Source organism: Symphodus melops, assembly GCF_947650265.1.
Source record: "Symphodus melops genome assembly, chromosome: 22".
In the NCBI taxonomy this organism is placed as follows: Eukaryota; Metazoa; Chordata; class Actinopteri; order Labriformes; family Labridae; genus Symphodus; species Symphodus melops.
The window spans coordinates 13,652,931-13,658,930 of record NC_136712.1 but is presented as its reverse complement, the minus strand read 5'-3'; positions in this window follow the sequence as shown (position 1 = coordinate 13,658,930).

The following is a 6,000-nucleotide window of genomic DNA, read 5'->3' as shown; positions in this document are numbered from 1 at the left end:
TAGGTATTTAACATGGCTCGATCTCCATTTTTTCATTACAGAAAAATACTACTTCATTAAAAAAATATTTCTTTTACTCTGATGTCATGCATCACTAATCACCATCAATGTGAAGTGTGTTCAAACAGCAATGAAATAGCAGGCAGGCATGAAAAATCATGCCAAATCAAAATTTAGCTCTTCCAGGCGATGGGCCATTGTTGTTGTTTTTTTGTTGGGGATTATAATTTTTGTTACTGTCTACTGCAGTTTTTTTTTTTTTTTTGCTGTTGCACAAGTTGTTAATACCCTGTCAAGATCAGAATGGACTTTATAAGTGACCTTCACAACTTTGCTCTGCCTGCTAAAAAAGGAAAATTCACAGTCATTCATTCTGCAACAACATAGGAAACACACAACCACAGTTGTTCTGAATTAATTGCAAGTTGGTCAGGTGTCTATTTCCGGTCAAACCATAGCATCAGCTCTTGTGCTACTGTGCACTCTTTATCATATAAAGGAAAATATTAATAATATATATGAAGAAGTCGCTATTTTTCTAACTATTTTAACCATGTTCAGGAGTTACAGTCCTGAACATGGCATATTGTATATTGCATTATATACAATTGTATATAATGCAATATACAAATATTTAATTTTATACTATATATAAAATATATAGTATCAGTATTCACAGATAGCTTGCTATACTAACCACAGATTTCTTACAATATGTAAAAAAAAACAACATCATTCTAAAGCTTCTTTTTGCATGTATAGAACGGAAATCCACGCCATGCTGCCATCTTGTGGTAGTGAAGCACATAAGATACTAAAGATCAAGATAACGATACCTGCAACAATATGAGACACATAAAATCATGGCTCTTTCTCTCACACTAGTAAGAAACTACAGATTCCAACTACATTTTTCCTGTACCACTGAGATACCCAAAATGCAATGCACAACTTTAACAAATGAATGGTGACACAACTAAAACAACCATGCCTGGCTGTCCCAGGTATAAGAGGAATGTATGCATACATTCAATTTTAACTATTAACACTGATACATAAACTTTGTGACTGTTGGTCAAAATCCCTGAAAATCAAATGTTTGAATAGCATTGAATCCTCCTTCCCTATCACTTCACTTTAAGTATGCATTTGAAATGTTCTTCTTCTTCTCAGTATAAGTCTGTGTAGGTTTGCAAATATTGTAACATAAAATGATTACATTTTTTTAACTAACCTGTGGTTTGTTTGTCCTCACTAGACACCATCATGAACACAACGCCAAACACAAGCAATGGAGACTTAGACAAAAATACCTGTACTACTATATGCAACAGAGGAAGAAAAAACGACAGGTCGCTCTTCTTCTGTAAAATAAGATCATATCACAATTTTTTTTATGGCAAAATCATGATTTTATCACGATTTTTTCATACTGATATTAAATACAAATTTGAAGGTTAATATACAAACTTATTTGCCTGTATAATACGTTTAGTCTATTTGAAAAACATCTTGGGGGTCTTTCCCACGGAAACTTTTTAGCACCTGAAATGTCTTTTCCTCAATTAGATCAACAGTTATGCACAGTTTGAAGGTTTTCTGCACCACTTGAAAATTGTAGATTTAGTCAATTTAGTTATGCGTACTCTTTGTGTGTTCATCGGTTACATCATCATGCGGCGATGCATTCATTTGAAAACATGTAGACTTAAAGTTCTTGTGTTTTTGTTCTATTAAGCCCTGCAGAATTCCTGTAGCTTCATATAAGCTTTTTTTTTTATGACATTATTGGAAACACATGTGCCCCATGACTGAGGGATCCTGTCAAATGTCGTCCAACAACTTATTTTTCCACCTGAAATAGCTTCCACCAAACCGTTTACATAATAGAGCTCACAGTTCCATGGGAAAACTCTGTTGAGGAGGCCTATGTGCGTAAGAAGCTGCGCTATGCAGAGTTTGCAGCAGAAGCAACGCCAACACCAAAGTCTATCCGGTTGAAGTGGGATGCAGAGGTCAGGAATTGAAATGCTGGGCCCCAAGTACGTCAGGGTGAATCTTTGGGACAAGCACTGAGGGCTGGTCATCCCACAGTGGCTCACCTTTGAGAAGGATGAATAGTTTTAAAAGGCCAAAACACCCAGTGATGACAATGCGTCCTGTGCCCAATTGTTCCGAACGTTACCCAGGCCAAAACATCTCACTCATCATCACTCCCTTCACGCGTGTTTTTTGGACTTCAAGATATTCAGATATTCGCTGGATCATCACTCACCTCACTGCTCACAGGAGAGCATGGACACTCGTTCACTTCACCTACCTCGTTGATCACTGTTTGAATCCTTGCATTAAAGAATACTGTTGATCGAGAAACCTGTCTCTGAGTCGTGCAACTGGGTCCAAATATTACTCACCTCTGTGCATTGTAACAAATTCTGCACTACAAATAGCCTACCTGGCATAGTAAACAGACTTGTAACAGATTTGCCAAATATATTTCTCAGGGATGTTCATTTGATCATATGAAAGCTTTAATTAATTAAACAGTGTTGTATAACAGTGTTTGCCTGTTATTGCAACAACTTAAAAATATGAACTAATTTACACACATTTTAATGTCGCTTATTTATTTATACTACAGGCTACGTAATCCAAATACAAGAAACTCTCTCCTATGCTTTAATTTGTTTGTCTGGTTTTTTTTTTTGGGGGGGGGGGGGGGGTTGTAGATTTTAGGGTATTTCCAGTTCGGATAAAATATGCCTTTATTACGAAAGAAATAAGCTACTTCCATCAGATTGAATTTCCCAACAGTAACTTCAAATTTCCAAAGCTACAGTAATGTAGTGAAGGAAAATAGCCAAATGACAAGTTATAACAGAAGTATAACAACACAACAGGTTGACAAAAGATATTAAACAAAACATCACAAGACATAGGATAACAAGAAGACTTGAAGATGACAGACAATAAAAATAAACCGACAGAAAAAAAAAATACTGTCACACTGATGTTTTCTGTGGTTCCATTTAAAAAATGTCAAGATTGGTGTTTCATAGGCTACAAGTTTCTGTCGAAAGTCCACTGTCAACTCCAGGGTCTCTTTAGAATCCTTCTCGCCTTGTGTTGACACTTTGTGTCAAAAGGGAGGAATGTGGGAAATTACATAGACTTCCTGGAGCCACCAAATGGTCTGTAAGAACAGAGGTGCCAGAGAGCCACAGGAGGGCATCCTCTTTCTCAGACAGTACCATACAAAATGTAAATACAGATGTCATTTCATTATCATCAAAGAGTCACTGTCTCCAGAAGTAAGTAAGTAAGTAAGTAAGTAAAATTTATTTATATAGCACTTTTCGCAGGCAGGGGCCACAAAGTGCTTCACAAACAGGGTTTAAAAACATCACAAGCAATACACAGACAGTACAAAAATCATAGCAGCCCTAAAAGAGACTAATTAAAAGCCTGGACAAATAAAAACGTTTTCAGTTGACTCTTGAAAGTGACAACTGAATCAATTGAGCGCAAGGATGATGGAAGTTCATTCCAGAGGCTCGGAGCAACGACCTGGAAAGACCGGTCACCTCTAGTGTGATAATGAGCTCGAGGGACCTTCATCAGGTTCTGATCCATAGACCTCAGCGCTCGCACAGGAGCGTAAAGCTGGATCAGCTCACTAAGGTAAGAGGGAGCCTGACCATGTAGGGCTCTGAAGGCCAGAACCAGGATTTTAAACCTGAACCTAAAAGACACTGGCAGCCAGTGAAGGTCTTTCAGAACAGGGGATATGTGGGACCTCCTATTTGTGCGGGTCAGAATTCTTGCTGCAGAATTTTGAATTAATTGCAGTCTAGAGAGCTCTTTCTTGTTAAGACAAGAAAACAAACTATTGCAATAGTCTAAACGTGAAGACACAAAGGCGTGGATAATGAGCTCCAAATCATTCTGCGAAACCATGTTTCTAAGTTTGGAGATCTTCCTCAGTTGAAAGAAGCAGTTCCTTGACAGCTGTTTACAGTGCTGGACTAAAGACATGTCTTTGTCGAAAATAACTCCCAGGTTTCTAAGACTAGGCTTCACGGACTGGCCTAGGTCCCCCAAGAACTGCTTAATCCCTGGAATTGAGTCATCAGGGGCGAGAATCAATGTTTCTGTTTTCTCAGCATTGAGCTGCAGAGAATTTTCGCTGAGCAATTGTTTGATTTCCATCAGACAAAGACGTAGGGAGCTCAGCTTCTGGATCTCGGACGGCTTAAAAGAGCAGTACAGCTGGATATCGTCAGCAAATAGGTGGAAAGAAACATCATCGAACCTTCGTATGATCTCTCCTAGAGGGATCAAATACAGCAAAAACAAGACAGGACCCAAGACGGAACCTTGAGGCACACCACACAGCAGGTCCGCAGACTCCGACCTTATTTGGTTGGCTGTTACATTGAAGCTTCGTCCAGTTAGATAAGAAGAGAACCATTTTAGAACTGAACCCGACAGTCCAACTTGATCCCTCAGTCTTCTCAGCAGTATCTGATGGTCTACAGTGTCGAAAGCTGCGGACAGGTCCAAGAGAACCAGGACCGTGAACTTTCCAGAGTCAGCAGCCATCATAATGTCGCTGGACACTTTCAGTAAGGCCGTTTCCGTGGAGTGTTGCTTACGGAAACCGGACTGAAGCGGTTCATGGATGCTGCTTTGATCCAGGAAAAGGGTCAACTGATTACAGACCACCTTCTCAAGGATCTTTGACATGAAAGGGAGCTTAGAAATAGGCCTAAAGCTATTAAGATCTGTTTGGTCTAGGCCTGCTTTTTTTAGTAATGGCTCCACTATGGCATGTTTGAATGCAGTAGGAAACACACCAGTGGACAAAGACAGGTTAACCATTTTGGTCACACACGGGCCGATTTCCCCAAACACTTTTTTAAAAAGCCTACAGGGAAGGACGTCAGATGAGCAAGAGGAGGGCTTCATCTTAGACACCACTGCTGAAATATCAGCAACCGTCACAGTCCTAAACAAGGACCACAAGCTGGAGACAGGCTCAGAAACAGCAGGGGTAACACGAAGAGGGGGCGGGATGTTGTCCTTGATTATCTTTATCTTGTTTGTGAAGAATCTCAAAAAGGCATTGCTGTCAGCTTCACAAAACACAGGGGTAACTGGGGCAGCAGGACATACAAGTGAGTTTATCGTTTCAAATAACACTTTGGGGTTTTTCTTATTTAGTGCTACCAGTTGGTGGATATACTCGGATCTGGCATTTTCGACCATCACATTGTATGAAGACACAAGGTCCTTGAGGTAGAGCCTGTGCACCTCAAGGTTAGTGGATTTCCACAGGCGTTCAGTCTTTCGACATAGTCTCTTTAGATTTAGGATGTCTTCATTAGTCCACGGGCGAGCTTTTTCCCTGGTAGAGGAGTTTGTTTTAACAGGAGCCACCTGGTTCAGAATTTCTACACAGTGATTGTTAAAACAGTGAGTGAGATCATCCACATCGAGACAGTTCATGACCAAGACAGGATCAAATAAATGAGAGAAACTATCTGCAGTATTAGCAGTGATAACACGCCTCTGAGACCTGACTGTTGAAGGCTTGGGCTCAGGACAAAAGTGCAGATCAAACAGAACAAGACTATGATCACTCAAATGAACATCATTTACAGACAGGTTTAAAATGTCTAGGCCAAGCGTAAAAACTAAGTCTAAAATATGGCCTTTTTGGTGAGTGGGCTCAGAAACATGCTGTTCAAAATTAAAAGTTTCAGTCAATGTTAGAAGTTCCATTGCAGGGGAAGATGAGCTGTCATCAACATGAAGGTTAAAATCCCCAAGGATTAAAACAGAGTCCAGCTTTATAATAGAGGACAAGAAGTCACTAAAATCCTTTAAGAAGACAGCGGCAGGGCCAGGAGGACGGTAGATCAACACACAGTAAAAAGGGGATGAGGAACCCATCTTAACCATCTGTGATTCAAACGAAGAGAAATCTTGGGACTGGAT